Below are 18544 nucleotides of genomic sequence, written 5' to 3' on the forward strand. Positions count from 1 at the left end.
CTGCTGCCTGTCTGCTAGCCTACCAGGAGGCTCTGCCGTCACGTGCTGTGACTGTTAGAACCTTGCTGTTAGGTTTTTTTTCCTTTGCTGGTCACATGACCTTGTTGGCCTATTTAATCCTGCTCCGCCCTTCTGGCTTTGCTGGACTTCATTGTATATCTACTTTCTAGCTAGCCTGTGCTCTGTATCTAACTCTGTTAGTTTGCTTGGTCTACGGACCTCTATGTTCTATCTATTTTGTTTGTTCGTCTGTCTGCTACTATTTCTGTTAGGAGGTGTCCCATATTCCTCCCAGTCCTTAGTACTTGTAGGGATTCCCTCCTCACATCTATAGGTCTCCGTACAGACTAGATTAGGACTTTAGCAGGTCTGATCGCAGGATCAGGTTCCCTGTTACATCGTAGGGATTCAGCTGAGTCTTATAGTAGGGACAGATCTCCTCTCTTTCCTTAGCTTTGGTAGCAGAACATAACAGTAAGTCCAGCCTGCAAATTCTCTAAGGAAAGATTTTTTTTTTTTTTTTTTTTTTTTGTTCCATTATGGTGTCGGTTCAGGATTTGGCTAAACACCTGCAGGGACTCTCTCTGGAAGTGGCCGAGCTCCGTCAGCACGTGAGTAACTGTCCTGGAGCATATTTCTTGGAGCCTAAGGTATGTTTGCCGGATTTATTTTTTGGTGAACATCGAGAATTTTTTTCATTTAAAAATGCTTGCTTATTGTATTTTCGTTTGAGACCCAAGTCCTCTGGGGATGAATCCCAGCGCGTAGGGTTCATAATGTCACTTTTGCGCAAAGAGCCTCAGGAGTGGGCCTTTTCTTTGCAACCTAGTGATACATGCTTCAGATCAGTGGATAGTTTTTTTTCTGCTTTAGGACTATTATATGATGATCCTGACCGTGTGGCATCAGCTGAGACTGAGTTGAGACGTTTAAAACAAGGATCAGGTAATGTGGAAAAATATTGTACTCATTTTCGTCGTTGGTCCACTCAAACAGGGTGGAACGATTCTGCTCTGAAAAGTCTATTTCTTGCTGGGCTCAGTGAAAGGGTTAAAGACCTGCTAATTGCTTATCCTACACCTGAGGATTTGCAACAGGCTATGCAATTAGCTATACGGGTGGATAGAAGACTGCGTGCTAGGGTTAATGAGAGCAAATCCTCTGCTATGTCAGTTTCTGGTTATGATAATGTGTGTACTAACAGTGGTGAACCGATGGAGATTGGATCGGTGGCACCTCGCTCTCAAGAAAAAGACCGTCGTTTTTCAGAAGGCTTGTGTTTCTATTGCGGAAAATCTGGTCATTTGATTAAAGGCTGTGAGCTTCGTATGAAGAAAGAAAAAAAAATGGTCAGTCACGCCCGTATTGCCTGTTTAAATTCCAAGGGTATATTTTTAGCTGCTTCCACGATTGCTCAGGAAAAATTAATGGAATTTCGGGTGTTTGTTGATTGCGGGTCTACACTGAATGTAATTGATGGGGGATTCGTGGAAAAACTCAATTTAAAACCTGAACCTTTATCATCCCCCATTGCTGTGGTTTCTGTGGATGGCTCCCCTTTGAAGAATATTACTCTCAAGGTCAGTGAATTTCCTCTCACTATTAATGGTGTTCACCATGAGAAATTGGATTTGGTAGTGTTGAATAACTTGCCTTCTCCAGTAATATTGGGTTTGCCCTGGTTAAAATTTCACAATCCTGTACTGGATTGGTCTACCAGTGAAATTAAATCCTGGAGCCATAAATGTTATGACAAGTGTTGTAACGGGCGTATTGCAGCTGTGGATAGGGGAGAATTGCCTGTTCCTATTCAGGATTTTTGGAGAGTTTTTTCTGAGAAGGAATCGCAGGTTTTGCCTCCCCATAGAGACTATGATTGTTCTATTGAATTTGTCCCTGGAGCGACTCTTCCTAAAAGTCGTTTATTTAACCTTACCATTCCTGAGAGGAAGGCTTTGGAGGAATACATACAGACAAGTTTGGCCGCCGGTCACATTAGGCCCTCTAAGTCTCCTGTGGCGGTTGGATTTTTTTTTGTAAAAAAAAAAGGACAGCGGTTTACGTCCTTGTCTGGATTTTCGTGAGATTAACAAAATTACGGTACGCAATCCTTACCCACTGCCATTGATTCCTGATCTGTTTAACCAGTTATTGGGGGCCAAGTGGTTCTCTAAAATTGACCTTAAGGGGGCATACAATCTGTTGCGCATGAAGGAGGGTGATGAATGGAAGACTGCTTTTAACACTCCTGTGGGTCATTTTGAGAATCTGGTTATGCCTTTTGGTCTTACTAATGCTCCTGCATTTTTTCAGAATCTGATTAATGACATCCTTAGACCTTTGATCGGTAAAAATGTGGTTGTGTATTTGGATGACATTTTGATTTATTCGCCAGATCTGCAGTCTCATTGGCGGAGCGTGCGTGAGGTATTACAGTTATTAATGGACAATTCGCTTTTTGCTAAGCTGGAGAAATGTGAGTTCGCTGTACAGAGAATTAGTTTTTTGGGCTACATTATCTCCAGCAAAGGTTTTGAGATGGATCCGGTTAAGGTTCAGGCTGTGCAGGAATGGCCTAGGCCTATTGGTTTGAAATCGATACAGAGGTTTTTGGGTTTCGCCAATTACTACAGAAAATTCATAAAAAATTTTTCTAGTATTGTCAAACCTCTGACTGATCTCACCAGGAAAGGTGCTGATGCGGTTCAGTGGTCTTCTGAGGCCATTGAAGCTTTTGTGTATCTCAAGGAGAGGTTCACCTCTGATCCCATCCTTATGCAGCCTGATGTTACTAGGCCGTTTTTGGTTGAGGTTGATGCTTCCTCTGTGGGGGTTGGCGCAGTATTGTCTCAGGATAACGGGGATGGATTACATCCCTGTGCCTTTTTTTCAAAAAAATTTTCGGAGACTGAACTGAATTACGATATTGGTAATCGGGAATTACTGGCTATTAAACTCGCATTTGAACACTGGCGCCACTTCTTGGAAGGTGCGGAATTTCCCGTTCAGGTTCTTACGGATCATAAAAATCTGATATATCTTGATGCTGCCAAGCGCCTGAATGCCCGTCAGGCTAGGTGGGCACTGTTTTTCTCGCGGTTTAATTTCTCCGTTACTTACATCCCTGGTACTAAGAATGTTAAGGCGGATGCCTTGTCTCGCAGTTTTTCTCCCATAGTCGGTGCTGAGAAAGAGGAAAACATTTTACAAGAAGGTGTTGTGATAGCTGCTTTAGACGTCCGTTTTGGAAGATGAGATTCTTAAAGCTCAGGAGAATGCCCCATCTAACACTCCTCATGGGAGGTTGTTTGTGCCTGGGACCTTTACGAGAGATTTGTTTATTGAGTGTCACGAATCTCGGTTGGCAGGTCATCCCGGAATCTCTGAGACCAAGAGACTGGTGGGTCGCAGTTTTTGGTGGCCTGGATGGCAGAAGGAAGTCATTAAGTGGGTGCGCCAATGTACTATATGTGCTAGATCTAAGTCCTCACATACTCCTGCTGCGGGGTTGCTTTGTCCTTTGGAGGTTCCCAGTGCTCCTTGGACACATTTGGCTATGGACTTTATAACTGACCTTCCCTCCTCTGAGGGTTTTACTGTCATCTGGGTGGTCGTGGACCGTTTTAGCAAGATGTGTCACTTGGTTCCCTTCGTCAAACTGCCCTGCGCTAAAACTCTCGCTAAGGCCTTTGTCAAGGAAATTGTCAGACTTCATGGCGTTCCTACTGACATTGTTTCTGATAGGGGTCCTCAGTTCGTGGCTCGTTTTTGGCGTGCCTTTTGTGACAGGTTGGGAATTCATTTGTCGTTTTCGTCCGGATATCATCCTGAATCTAATGGCCAGACAGAAAGGAAAAACCAGGATGTTGAGCAGTTCTTGCGTTGTTTTGTGGCAGACAATCAAGAGGGGTGGTCTGAGTTTCTGCCACTTGCCGAATTTGCTCTGAACAATCATACATCTTCTTCTGCTGGTTGTTCGCCTTTTTTTTGTTGTTCTGGGAGACATCCGTCGTTTGGGTCGTTCTCCAAGTTGGGATCTGCCGTGCCTGAGGAGGAGAATTTTTCCGGTGATTTGGAAAGAGTTTGGACGGATGTGCGTGGTAATCTTCAGGAGGCCAACAGAAAATCTAAAGACTACTTTGATAGGAAACGACAGGAGGTTTTGTTCGCTGTTGGTGACATGGTTTGGTTGTCCTCTAGGAATCTGCGGTTGAGGATTCCTTCTAAGAAATTGGGTCCCAAGTTTGTAGGGCCCTTTAAGGTGCTTCAGGTTGTCAACCAATCTGCTGTTAGGTTGGAGGTTCCTACCTCCTGGAGAATTAATCCGGTCTTTCATGTCTCTCTGTTAAAAAAAGCTGTTGTGTCGGATGGTGACGCCTCTGCCTCTGTTCCTCCGGTGGTGGAGGACGGGGAATATGAAATTTCTCGCATCCTTGACTCTAGACGGTATAGAGGTAGTTTGCAGTATCTTGTGGCCTGGAAAGGTTTCGGACCCGAGGATAACTCTTGGGTGAGGTCAGATGATGTTTCCGCGTCCAGACTTATCAGAGCGTTTCACAGGAGATTTCCTGATAAGCCTGGTCCTAGGGGATCCGGAGGATCCTCTTAGAAGGGGGGGTACTGTTAGAACCTTGCTGTTAGTTTTTTTTTCCTTTGCTGGTCACATGACCTTGTTGGCCTATTTAATCCTGCTCCGCCCTTCTGGCTTTGCTGGACTTCATTGTATATCTACTTTCTAGCTAGCCTGTGCTCTGTATCTAACTCTGTTAGTTTGCTTGGTCTACGGACCTCTATGTTCTATCTATTTTGTTTGTTCGTCTGTCTGCTACTATTTCTGTTAGGAGGTGTCCCATATTCCTCCCAGTCCTTAGTACTTGTAGGGATTCCCTCCTCACATCTATAGGTCTCCGTACAGACTAGATTAGGACTTTAGCAGGTCTGATCGCAGGATCAGGTTCCCTGTTACATCGTAGGGATTCAGCTGAGTCTTATAGTAGGGACAGATCTCCTCTCTTTCCTTAGCTTTGGTAGCAGAACATAACAGTGACCACCCGCCTGTCCAGAGACTCCTGCCCGCTCACCTGGGAGCGCTCATCTGCTACCTGTCTGTTGGTCTTCCTGGAGGCTCCACCGTCACATGCTGTGACCACCCGATTATCCAGAGACTCTCGCCTGCTCACCTGGGAGCTCACGTCTATCATCTGCCGCCACAGGTCGTACCAATCCTTTACCCAGAGACTGCCCCGGTCACTTGCCGTGACCTCCTGCCCGTTCATCCAGAGACTGCCCCGGTCACTTGCCGTGACCTCCTGCCCGTTCATCCAGAGACTGCCCCGGTCACTTGCTGTGACTGCCTGCCCGTCTACCCTGGTCGCCACACGCTCCCTTACAAGGACCGCCCCCTTGTATAGTAGCTCAGAGGTTCCGCCTCCCAGACCCGTTACAGTTTGCTCGGGCCATGGAACCCGGTGGCACCCAAGCTCCCTCGCTCTCGGACCTGTGTCATGAACTGTCCCGTCAGAGGTCCCAACAGGAGTCCATCCTGGGTCACCTGCGGAATGTCAATTCTCGCCTGGACACTCTGACTGCTCTGCCTGCAACCACCGCCAGTGCCATGACTCGCAATCCGGCAGCTCCACTGCCCACTAATAACATGGTATCCTACCCCGGACCCCGGCTTTCTGCACCTCCTCGTTTCGGAGGCGACTCCGCCCAGGCTCGGGGCTTCATAAATCAGTGCACCCTGCACTTTGAACTCCTGTCTCACCAGTTTAACTCCGACCGGGCCAAAATTGCCTTCATCATGTCCCATCTCACCGGAGAGGCCCTGGCCTGGCTAAATCCTCTATGGGAGAGAGGAGACCCCCTGGTGTCCAACTTGCCTGCCTTTCTCACGGCTTTCCGGAAAGTCTTCGACGAACCCGGACGGAAGACCTCATCCGCATCATCTCTGCTACGCCTCCATCAGGGAAGTCTCACCGTGGGCCAATATGCCATACGGTTCCGTACCCTTGCCTCGGAGCTGGCCTGGGATAATGACGCTCTGGTTTCCGTCTTCTGGGAGGGTCTGTCCGGCCGTATTAAAGATGAACTTTCCGGTCGGGACATTCCTACCACTCTCGATGACCTAATAACTCTTGCCACCCGGATTGACCTGCGGTTCCAGGAGCGTGCCAAAGAGGTCACCCGTGAGAGGAGGTTTCCACGTTTAGCTCCTACTTTTCAGAAACCCGTCACTCCCTCCGTCTCTCCTCAGCTACACTCTCCTGAGCCTATGCAGGTCGACCAGACCAAGATGGTCGGTTCTCGCCAAGAATCTCGCCGAGCCGAGGGAAGCTGTTTCTATTGTGGCAGTATGAAGCACTTCATCCGTGCCTGCCCGGAAAAGCCGGGAAACGCCAGTGTCTAGGACCACTCGGAGAGGTCGTCCTAGACAAAAGTAAGCCCTCTCCGTCTCTGACCTTACCGGTCTCTATTGCTTGGGAAGAAAACCGTCTCTTTGAACTCGCCCATCTGGATTCTGGAGCTGCTAGAAACCTCATCTCCCAGTCTCTGGTAGAGAGATACCATATTCCCACCAAGTCCCTGGCTGAACCATTGTCAGTCGCCTCCGTGGATGGAAGACTTCTCTCGGAGACCATCCTGCTCGTCACCGAACCCATAACCCTGCAGGTGGGAATGCTGCACTCTGAGGAGATCTCATTCCATGTGCTGTCCGGACTTTCTCACTCCCTGTTGCTAGGTCTACCTTGGCTCCAGACACATGAACCCGTATTGAACTGGCGGTCCGGTGAAGTACTCCGATGGGGTCCTGACTGCCATAGGACCTGCTTGGTCCCGGTCCGTCCACTTCGCCCTCTGCCTACTCCAGCTAACTTACCTGGTCTCCCGGCTCCCTACTGGCCCTATGCGAACGTCTTCGGTAAGAAGGAAGCTGAGACGTTGCCACCCCATAGGCCATACGATTGCCCGATCGACCTGGTACCTGGCACCACTCCTCCCCGTGGGCGTATCTACCCGTTGTCTGCAGCCGAGACCCGAGCCATGTCTGAGTACATTGAAGAGAATCTGGCTAGGGGATTTATCCGAAAATCTACCTCCCCGGCTGGAGCCGGATTCTTCTTTGTCAAAAAGAAAGACGACTCGCTACGTCCCTGTATTGACTACAGAGGACTCAATCTCATCACGGTAAAAAACAAATATCCCCTGCCACTCATCTCCGAATTGTTTGACCGTCTCAAGGGCGCCAGGATCTTCTCCAAGCTGGATCTACGAGGAGCGTATAATCTGGTCCGTATCCGTCAAGGAGACGAGTGGAAGACGGCATTCAATACCCGGGACGGTCACTACGAGTGCCTTGTGATGCCCTTCGGTCTCTGTAATGCTCCCGCGGTCTTTCAGGAACTAGTCAACGACATCTTCCGTGACCTCCTGTACTCCTGCGTAGTGGTATACCTGGACGATATCTTGGTCTTCTCTCCGGATCTCCCCACACACCGGAGGGATGTTCGTCAGGTCCTGCTTAGGCTTCGGCAGAACCACCTTTACGCCAAATATGAGAAGTGCCTCTTCGATCAGACCTCCCTTCCGTTCTTGGGCTATGTCATCTCCCAAACAGGTCTGCAAATGGATCCCGAGAAGCTCTCTTCCGTTCTAAAATGGCCTCGTCCTGAAGGTTTGTAGGCGATACAGCGATTCCTGGGCTTCGCTAATTATTATCGTCTTTTCATCCCACACTTCTCGTCTCGGACTGCTCCCATATCTGCACTTACCCGTAAGGGGGCTAACCCCAGGACATGGTCGCCTGAAGCCGAGGAGGCCTTCCTTTCCCTAAAGAAAGCCTTCGCCTCTGCTCCCGTCCTGCACCGTCCGGACTGTAATAAACAATTCTACCTGGAGGTTGATGCCTCCTCCTCCGGAGCCGGAGCGGTGCTCACCCAGAAGTCTTCTACCGGGAGAATGGTAATGTGCGGCTTCTTCTCCAAAATCTTCTCCTCGTCGGAGCGCAACTACTCCATTGGAGACCGGGAATTGCTAGCCATCAAATTGGCACTGGGAGAGTGGCGCTATCTGCTTGAAGGGGCTCTCTACCCGGTAATTATCTACACGGATCACAAAAACCTGGCATATCTCCAAAATGCCCAGAGACTCAATCCTCGCCAGGCCCGGTGGTCGTTGTTTTTTGCCCGCTTCGACTTCATTCTTCATTTCCATCCGGCGGACAAGAACGTCAAAGCTGATGCCTTGTCCCGGTCCTTCCTGTCCTCCGATCAAGAGGAGGAACCTACGCACATCATCGACTCCTCCAAGGTGATGAATGTGGCCCCCTTGGATCTGACTCGTCTTCCACCCGGTAAGACGTTCGTAGCTGTGCCAGATCGGGAGAGGGTTCTTCGCTGGGGACATTCTTCTAAACTAGCTGGCCATGCTGGCCAAAAGAAGACCTTCCAACTTATTACCCGGCATTACTGGTGGCCTACCCTGCGTAAGGATGTGGTAGACTTCGTCGCGGCCTGTTCATCCTGTGCCCGTAACAAAGTTCCCCGACATCTACCCGCCGGCCATCTCCTGCCCCTTCCCGTACCTGCTGCTCCTTGGCAACACATCGCTATGGACTTTATCACCGACTTTCCAGTTTCTGCCGGTTGTACTGTCATTTGGGTTGTCGCTGACCGTTTTTCTAAGATGGCCCACTTCATTCCCCTGCCTGGTCTTCCGTCTGCACCCGAGCTGGCTAAAGACTTTATCCGCCACATCTTCCGTCTCCATGGTCTGCCCCTCCACATCGTGTCGGATCGTGGGGTTCAGTTCACCTCTCGCTTCTGGAGAGCCACATGTAAGCTGCTGGACATTACCCTGGATTTCTCCTCCGCTTACCACCCTCAGTCCAATGGTCAAGTGGAGCGGATCAATCAGATCTTGTCCAGCTACCTCCGGCACTTCGTTGATGCTCACCACTCGGACTGGGTGGATCTCCTACCATGGGCCGAGTTCTCTTATAACAACCATGAGAGCGAGTCCTCTTCTAAATCCCCGTTCTTTATAGTCGGTGGCCAACATCCCCGGATTCCACTTCCTGTCTCCGTTTCTGTGGACAACCCTGCTGCGGAGTCTCTTGTCAGCGAATTTTCTACTATTTGGGAGAGCACCAGGTCTGCTCTTCTTCTCTCCTCTGAGCGGATGAAGAGATATGCTGATAAGAGACGTCTGGATCCGCCCCAATTCCGTCCGGGAGACAAGGTTTGGCTCTCATCCAAACATGTGCGGCTCAAAGTACCCTCCTACAAGTTGGGTCCTCGATTCATCGGCCCCTTCGAAGTCCTCAGGCAAATTAACCCTGTGGCCTACAAATTAAAACTCCCGGCCACCCTACGGATCCCCAACTCCTTCCACGTATCTCTCCTCAAACCCGTTGTCTTTAACTTTTTTTCCAAAAATCCAGGTGCCCCTCCTGCTCCAGTTTCTGCTGATGACATCTTTGAGGTAGAGAGTATTCTGGCCTTCAAGAGGGTAAGAGTAAAAACCTTTTTTCTGGTAGACTGGAAGGGGTTTGGTCCTGAGGAGAGAACTTGGGAACCCAGGGAGAACATCAACGCCCCGCTTCTCCTTGAGAAATTTCTTTCTGGCCAAAAAAAGAGGGGGCCTAAAGGGGGGGGTACTGTAGCATCGGCGTCTCTGCCCCGTTCTAGGCAGAGACGCCGTCCCTCTCACCTCCCCGCTCCTGGCGCGGCGTCCTCCAGCGCTGCTCTCCCCGCTGCTTCCGGCACGCGCTCCTTCCCCGGCAGTGTGCTTAGGGCGCGCGCGCGCTCCCCCTCTCTTAAAGGGACCGCGCGCGCCGTCCTAAGGAGTCCCCGGCCAATTGCCGGAGGACCTCCCATATAAAAGGCACCTCCTCCAAAATGGAGGTGCCCGAGCAATGTTGTAGCACTGTTCACTACTCTGCTTCAGCCCTCAGGTCCCGTTGCCAGTTACCTGCCAGATACCTGCCAGATTCCTGCCAGTCTGCTGTCTAATTCCTGCCTGATATCCTGCTACCTGCCTGCTAGCCTGAGGTCCGACGGTCTGCCTTCCAACTTCTGTCAGTCTGTCTAAGGACCAGCTTGCCCGCTCACCTGGGAGCGCACATCTTCTACCTGCCTGCTTGCCTGAGGTCCGACGGTCTGCCTTCCAACTTCTGTCAGTCTGTCTAAGGACCAGCTTGCCCGCTCACCTGGGAGCGCACATCTTCTACCTGCCTGCTTGCCTGAGGTCCGACGGTCTGCCTTCCAAACTCCAGTCAGTCTGTCTAAGGACCAGCTTGCCCGCTCACCTGGGAGCGCTCATCTGCTGCCTGTCTGCTAGCCTACCAGGAGGCACTGCCATCACGTGCTGTGACCACCCGCCTGTCCAGAGACTCCTGCCCGCTCACCTGGGAGCGCTCATCTGCTACCTGTCTGTTGGTCTTCCTGGAGGCTCCACCGTCACATGCTGTGACCACCCGATTATCCAGAGACTCTCGCCTGCTCACCTGGGAGCTCACGTCTATCATCTGCCGCCACAGGTCGTACCAATCCTTTACCCAGAGACTGCCCCGGTCACTTGCCGTGACCTCCTGCCCGTTCATCCAGAGACTGCCCCGGTCACTTGCCGTGACCTCCTGCCCGTTCATCCAGAGACTGCCCCGGTCACTTGCTGTGACTGCCTGCCCGTCTACCCTGGTCGCCACCCGCTCCCTTACAAGGACCGCCCCCTTGTATAGTAGCTCAGAGGTTCCGCCTCCCAGACCCGTTACATTGGGTTCATTGTCCTGTTGAAAAATAAATGATGGTCCAACTAAACGCAAACCGGATGGAATAGCATGCCACTGCAAGATGCTGTGGTAGCTATGCTGGTTCAGTATGCCTTCAATTTTGAATAAATCCCCAACAGTGTCACCAGCAAAGCACCCCCACACCATCACACCTCCTCTTCCATGCTTCACGGTGGGAACCAGGCATGTAGAGTCCATCCGTTCACCTTTTCTGCGTCGCACAAAGACACGGTGGTTGGAACCAAAGATCTCAAATTTGGACTCATCAGACCAAAGCACAGATTTCCACTGGTCTAATGTCCATTCCTTGTGTTCTTTAGCCCAAACAAGTCTCTGCTGCTTGTTACCTGTCCTTAGCAGTGGTTTCCTAGCAGCTATTTTACCATGAAGGCCTGCTGCACAAAGTCTCCTCTTAACAGTTGTTGAAGAGATGTATCTGCTGCTAGAACTCTGTGTGGCATTGTCCTGGTCTCTAATCTGAGCTGCTGTTAACCTGCAATTTCTCAGGCTGGTGACTCGGATAAACTTATCCTCAGAAGCAGAGGTGACTCTTGGTCTTCATTTCCTGGGGCGGTCCTCATGTGAGCCAGTTTCTTTGTAGCGTTTGATGTTTTTTGCAACTGCACTTGGGGACACTTTCAAAGTTTTCCCAATTTTTCGCACTGACTTGCCTTCATTTCTTAAAGTAATGATGGCCACTCGTTTTTCTTTACTTAGCTGCTTTTTTCTTGCCATAATACAAATTCTAACAGTCTATTCAGTAGGACTATCAGCCGTGTATCCACCTGACTTCTGCACAACACAACTGATGGTCCCAACCCCATTTATAAGGCAAGAAATCCCACTTATTAAACCTGACAGGGCACACCTGTGAAGTGAAAACCATTTCCGGTGACAACCTCTTGAAGCTCATCAAGAGAATGCCAAGAGTGTGCAAAGCAGTCATCAAAGCAAAAGGTGGCTACTTTGAAGAACCTAGAATATAAGACATATTTTCAGTTGTTTCACACTTTTTTGTTAAGTATATATTTCCACATGTGTTAATTCATAGTTTTGATGCCTTCATCGTGAATGTACAATTTTCATAGTCATGAAAATACAGAAAAATCTTTAAATGAGAAAGTGTGTCCAAACTTTTGGTCTGTACTATATATATATATATATATATATATATCTATATATATATATACACACATATACACACAATATATATACATATATATATATATGTAATCAATATTACATAGTGTATTACATATTTACAATTTATTACATTTTTTTGTGTTCTAAAGTTGTATTCCAATAAATATATATTATGTTTTATCTAAATATCTTGATTATTGTATCATAAAATTATTAAATGTCTGATGTTCACATTGTACTACAATAAATTTTTCACTTAAATATAAGCAATATACAGTACAGACCAAAAGTTTTGACACACCTTCTCATTTAAAGATTTTTCTGTATTTTCATGACTTTGAAAATTGTACATTCACACTGAAGGCATCAAAACTATGAATTAACATGTGGAATTATATAGTTAACAAAAAAGTGTGAATCACCTGAAAATATGTCTTATAGTCTTGGTTTTTCAAAGTAGCCACCTTTTGCTTTGATGACTGCTTTGCACACTCTTGGCATTCTCTTGATGAGCTTCAAGAGGTAGTCACCTGAAATGGTTTTCACTTCACAGGTGTGCCCTGTCAGGTTTAATAAGTGGGATTTCTTGCCTTATAAATGGGGTTGGGACCATCAGTTGTGTTGTGCAGAAGTCAGGTGGATACACAGCTGATAGTTCTACTGAATAGACTGTTAGAATTTGTATTATGGCAAGAAAAAAGCAGCTAAGTAAAGAAAAACGAGTGGCCATCATTACTTTAAGAAATGATGGTCAGTCAGTCCAAAAAATTGGGCAAACTTTGAAAGTGTCCCCAAGTGCAGTTGCAAAAACCATCAAGCGCTACTAAGAAACTGGCTCACATGAGGACCGCCCCAGGAAAGGAAGACCAAGAGTCACCTCCGCTTCTGAGGATAAGTTTATCCGAGTCACCAGCCTGAGAAATTGCAGGTTAACAGCAGCTCAGATTAGAGACCAGGTCAATGCCACACAGAGTTCTAGCAGCAGACATATCTCTTCAACAACTGTTAAGAGGAGACTTTGTGCAGCAGGCCTTTATGGTAAAATAGCTGCTAGGAAACCACTGCTAAGGACAGGCAACAAGCAGAAGAGACTTGTTTGAGCTAAAGAACACAAGGAATGGACATTAGACCAGTGGAAATCCGTGCTTTGGTCTGATGACTCCAAATTTGAGATCTTTGGTTCCAACCATCGTGTCTTTGTGCGAAGCAGAAAAGGTGAATGGATGTACTCTACATGCCTGGTTCCCACCGTGAAGCATGGAGGAGGAGGTGTGATGGTGTGGGGGTGCTTTGCTTGTGATACTGTTGGGGATTTATTCAAAATTGAAGGCATACTGAACCAGCATGGCTACCACAGCATCTTGCAGCGGCATGCTATTCCATCCGGTTTGCATTTAGTTGGACCATCATTTATTTTTCAACAGGACAATGACCCCAAACACACCTCCAGGCTGTGTAAGGGCTATTTGACCAAGGCGGAGAGTGATGGGGTGCTACGCCAGATGACCTGGCCTCCACAGTAGAGATGAGCGTTGTTCTACTCGAACTGTTCGCCAATCTCAAATTCGAGCTGTTTTGGGCGGTGTTCGAGCCGGTCGGCGAACACGAACAATTTGAGAAAAATTCGGCTGTTCGAGGTTATGTTCGATAACTGTTCGTGCACCAAAATCATAACTGGATTTTTTCTCAGTAATGATGAAAATTAATGTTAATACGCAGTTTGAGTGTACAGCGGGGCGGGGGGAGGGGCAGGGGATGGATCTCTGCAGGAACAATGAAGATCTCCATTTTTTTTTCTCTTTCCCGCATTTGCAGTGGGGAGGTGCAATCTGTCAGCCTATCAGCAGCGCACACACGGAGCGAAGTGCTTTTTTTCACACAAGCAAGGGCATGTGTGATTGGCAGTGTATGTCACATGTCCTTGCCCTATAAGACCAAGCCATTTTCCCCGTCGCCACCATTTTCTCACTGCTGCAGCTGCGTGTTAGACGGCACCGCTGTTGCTGTGTGCGCTATACCTTGTTAATTTCAAGCCAATTTTCGCACAAATATACAGATAGCTTGGGAGTAGGGAATAGTTGTGATTGCAGTCCTTTTAAGGACTAGGTTACAGCATTTCCTACGACTTTTATCAGGCAGGTCTGTGCTCTTAAATAGATAGATTGTGGGAGTAAAGACTAATTGTAATTGGAGTCCTTTTCAGGACTAGGTTACATCAGTTCCTATCAGTTTTTGCCAGGCAGGTCTGTGCCAGTGCTGTGCAAGTTTTTTTCACAGCATTTGGCTGAATCTAGCAAAGTTAATCCTTTTTGGCCTATTGCAGAGTGTGTTAGTCAGTGGAGTAGCCTATCTGTGTTGCAAGATATACCACCTGTGTATAGAATACCAATTTTTTTACTGCACCTAGTGAAGTAAAATCTTTTGGGCATAGCATCATTCTATTAGTCCATCTATACTGACCTCCATCAGGTTGCAAACTGAATATAATTTTTTTCTGCATCTAGCTCTGAAAAAATATTTGGGCTTCTAGCGGTGTGTGGGACTTGGTCTATTAGTCCATCTATACTGACCTCCATCAGGTTGCAAATTAAAAATAATTTTTTTCTGCATCTAGCTCTGAAAAAATATTTGGGCTTCTAGCAGTGTGTGGGACTTGGTCTATTAGTCCATCTATACTGACCTCCATCAGGTTGCAAATTAAAAATATTTTTTTTCTGCATCTAGCTCTGAAAAAATATTTGGGCTTCTAGCAGTGTGTGGGACTTGGTCTATTAGTCCATCTATACTGACCTCCATCAGGTTGCAAATTAAAAATAATTTTTTTATTCATTTATCTCTGAAAAAATATTTGGGCTTCTAGCAGCGTGTGGGATTTGTTCTATTAGTCCATCTATACTGACCTCCATCAGGTTGCAAATTAAAAATATTTTTTTTCTGCATCTAGCTCTGAAAAAATATTTGGGCTTCTAGCAGTGTGTGGGACTTGGTCTATTAGTCCATCTATACTGACCTCCATCAGGTTGCAAATTAAAAATAATTTTTTTCTGCATCTAGCTCTGAAAAAATATTTGGGCTTCTAGCAGTGTGTGGGACTTGGTCTATTAGTCCATCTATACTGACCTCCATCAGGTTGCAAATTAAAAATAATTTTTTTCTTCATTTATCTCTGAAAAAATATTTGGGCTTCTAGCAGCGTGTGGGACTTGTTCTATTAGTCCATCTATACTGACCTCCATCAGGTTGCAAATTAAAAATAATTTTTTTCTGCATGTAGCTCTGAAAAAATATTTGGGCTTCTAGCAGTGTGTGGGACTTGGTCTATTAGTCCATCTATACTGACCTCCATCAGGTTGCAAATTAAAAATAATTTTTTTCTGCATCTAGCTCTGAAAAAATATTTGGGCTTCTAGCAGTGTGTGGGACTTGGTCTATTAGTCCATCTATACTGACCTCCATCAGGTTGCAAATTGAATAAAAAAATTTTCTGCATCTAGCTCTGAAAAAATATTTGGGCTTCTAGCAGTGTGTGGGACTTGGTCTATTAGTCCATCTATACTGACCTCCATCAGGTTGCAAATTGAATAAAAAAATTTTCTGCATCTAGCTCTGAAAAAATATTTGGGCTTCTAGCGGTGTGTGGGACTTGGTCTATTAGTCCATCTATACTGACCTCCATCAGGTTGCAAATTAAAAATAATTTTTTTCTGCATCTAGCTCTGAAAAAATATTTGGGCTTCTAGCAGTGTGTGGGACTTGGTCTATTAGTCCATCTATACTGACCTCCATCAGGTTGCAAATTAAAAATATTTTTTTTCTGCATCTAGCTCTGAAAAAATATTTGGGCTTCTAGCAGTGTGTGGGACTTGGTCTATTAGTCCATCTATACTGACCTCCATCAGGTTGCAAATTAAAAATAATTTTTTTCTTCATTTATCTCTGAAAAAATATTTGGGCTTCTAGCAGCGTGTGGGACTTGTTCTATTAGTCCATCTATACTGACCTCCATCAGGTTGCAAATTAAAAATATTTTTTTTCTGCATCTAGCCCAGCCAATAGTTTTGGCCTAATACCACAGTTTGGCCACTCAGCTCTGCTCGGTTACCATCCATTGTTTTTTTGTGCAAACAACTCCAGAGTTGTGAATTAGTTAACCACCAAAATGAGTGGAAAAAGGCCTGCTGCTGGTGGAAAGGGGAATAGGCGTGTTGGGAAGGGGAAAAAAGGTTGTGTCCGTGGGGTAGGTGCAGAAGAAAGACCATCTTCCAGCCAAACTAAAATGTCTACTTCTTTTAGCGGACAATGTGATAAGATCCCTTTCTTACGGCCACGCCAATCGCTACAAATTCCAGATGAGGCACAAAAACAGCAGGTGCTTCAACGGATATCAAGTGCTCCTTTAAGTGGGCTCTCCTCCACATCAACTTCAACATCACAAATACTCCAGTCCTCAAAGGTGTCACCCAAATCGCACTTGCTTCCTCACAGCTCCCAAATCTCCAGCTGCCCGTCTGAGTATGAGGTAGAACAGATGGTTGAGTCTGCAGAGCTGTTTACTCATACTATAGCCTGGGAATCAGAGGTCGACTCCAGCGCTTCTGTGAATCCAGACGAGGAAATGATCTGCACTGATGCCCAGAATCTTTATGAGTCGGATCCAGGACCAGACGCAGAAGGTTCTGACCATAATGTAGACCCTCATTCCCAAACTGTAACTCCTGTTGGTGGAGACAATGAGGAAGACGATGATAAGACTCAAATACCTGATTGGAGCGACAACTTTAGTTTTTTGTCAGGGCAGGAACAGGTTGGCTCTGAGGACGACGGGTGTGATAACGCACAGGGTGATGATGATGAGGTCGGAGATCCCACTTACTGTCAACCCACAGTCAGCCAAGAGATGAGGTCAGCAGAGGAGGTGGAGGAAGATGCTAGTGACGACGAGGTCAGGTTGCGCCTTCCTGGACAGAGACGTAGTACTGGAAGCACGTCAACAACTGCATCCTCAAACACAACTCTGCCTCTCACCACAAGTCGTGGTGGCTCTTCAGGTCGCATGGGTGCTAAGCCTTGCATAGCCTGGGCATTTTTTCAGATCGATAAAGATGACCCAACTCGTGTTATCTGTAACATTTGTCAGCAAAAGCTAAGTAGAGGCCAAAAAATACATAGTTTGAGTACTTCATGCATGAACCGGCACATGGACATGAAGCATAAGTTGCAGTGGGAAGCTCAGTGTGCTACAATGCGGCCTAGCCGGCCGGGCCAATCACCGTCTGCCATATCTTGTGCATCCGCGGCCTCTTCATCCTCTGTGACTGGGGGGACAGCAGTCACACCTGTTTTGGGGCGCAGACCTGCCACCTCTTTACCCGCAACAGCCAGCGTGATTGGCAGGTCATCATTTTCTTTGGAGGTGGTAACACCAGCTGGTGTTGAGCGCTGTCCGACATCGATAGCACCACCTTTGGATCAAGGCAACCTAACATGTCCGCCTGCATCTTCCTCACAGACCGGCAGTTTGCCGGGGACACCCTTATCAACCCCGTCTAAGCACAATAGCCAGCCCTCGGTCCCTCAGATGTGGACAAGTAAAAGACCATTTCCTCCTAGCCATGAGAAAGCTAAGAGGTTGAATTTCACCATCTGCAAGCTCTTGGCTACAGAAATGCTGCCTTTCCGCCTGGTGGACACAGAGGATTTTCGAGACCTTATGTCCGTCGCAGTGCCCCAGTACCAGATGCCCAGTCGGCACTACTTCTCAAAGAAAGGTGTGCCTGCGCTCCACCAGCATGTCGCACACAACATCACCGCTTCTTTGAGAAACTCTGTGTGTGACAGGGTGCATTTCACCACAGACACTTGGACGAGTAGGCATGGACAGGGGCGTTACATGTCGCTGACTGGGCACTGGGTAACTATGGTGACAGCAGGACAAGGGGCTGCTGTCCAAGTCTTGCCGTCCCCACGAGTTGTGCGTCAATCCTCTTTATGTCAAAGTTCCTCCACTGCTTCTGCCTCCTCAACCTCCTCTCGGTCTTCCACCTGCACCCAAAGCCTGTCTGGTCATGCCACAAGCTTTCTAACTGCGCAGAAGGGATCCTGCACACCTCCTTACTATGCTGGCAGTAGGGCTCAACGTCATCAGGCGGTTTTTACATTGAAATGTCTGGGAAATGTGAGTCACACAGCTGAGGAGTTGTGGTCAGCTCTGGAGAACCAATTTCATGAATGGTTGTCTCCACTGGACCTGAAACCAGGGAAGGCCGTGTGCGACAATGCTGCAAACCTGGGTGCGGCCCTTCGCCGGGGCAATGTCACACACGTGCCTTGTATGGCTCACGTGTTGAACCTGGTTGTCCAGCAATTTTTAGCCCACTATCCCAGACTAGATGGCCTTCTGCAGAGGGCACGGTCGCTGTGTGCTCACTTCCGCCGTTCGCATCCCGCAGCTCAGCGACTTACATCTCTACAGAAGTCGTTGGGCCTGCCACTTCACCGGCTAAAATGCGATGTGCCTACCCGGTGGAATTCAACTCTGCACATGTTGCAGCGACTGTGGCAGCACCGACAAGCCCTGGTGCAATACGTTCTGACGTATAGCCTGGGCCAACG

The sequence above is a fragment of the Phyllobates terribilis genome, unplaced genomic scaffold, assembly GCF_046119375.1.
Source record: "Phyllobates terribilis strain yellow unplaced genomic scaffold, ASM4611937v1 Scaffold_11__3_contigs__length_659146591, whole genome shotgun sequence".
NCBI lineage: Eukaryota > Metazoa > Chordata > Amphibia > Anura > Dendrobatidae > Phyllobates > Phyllobates terribilis.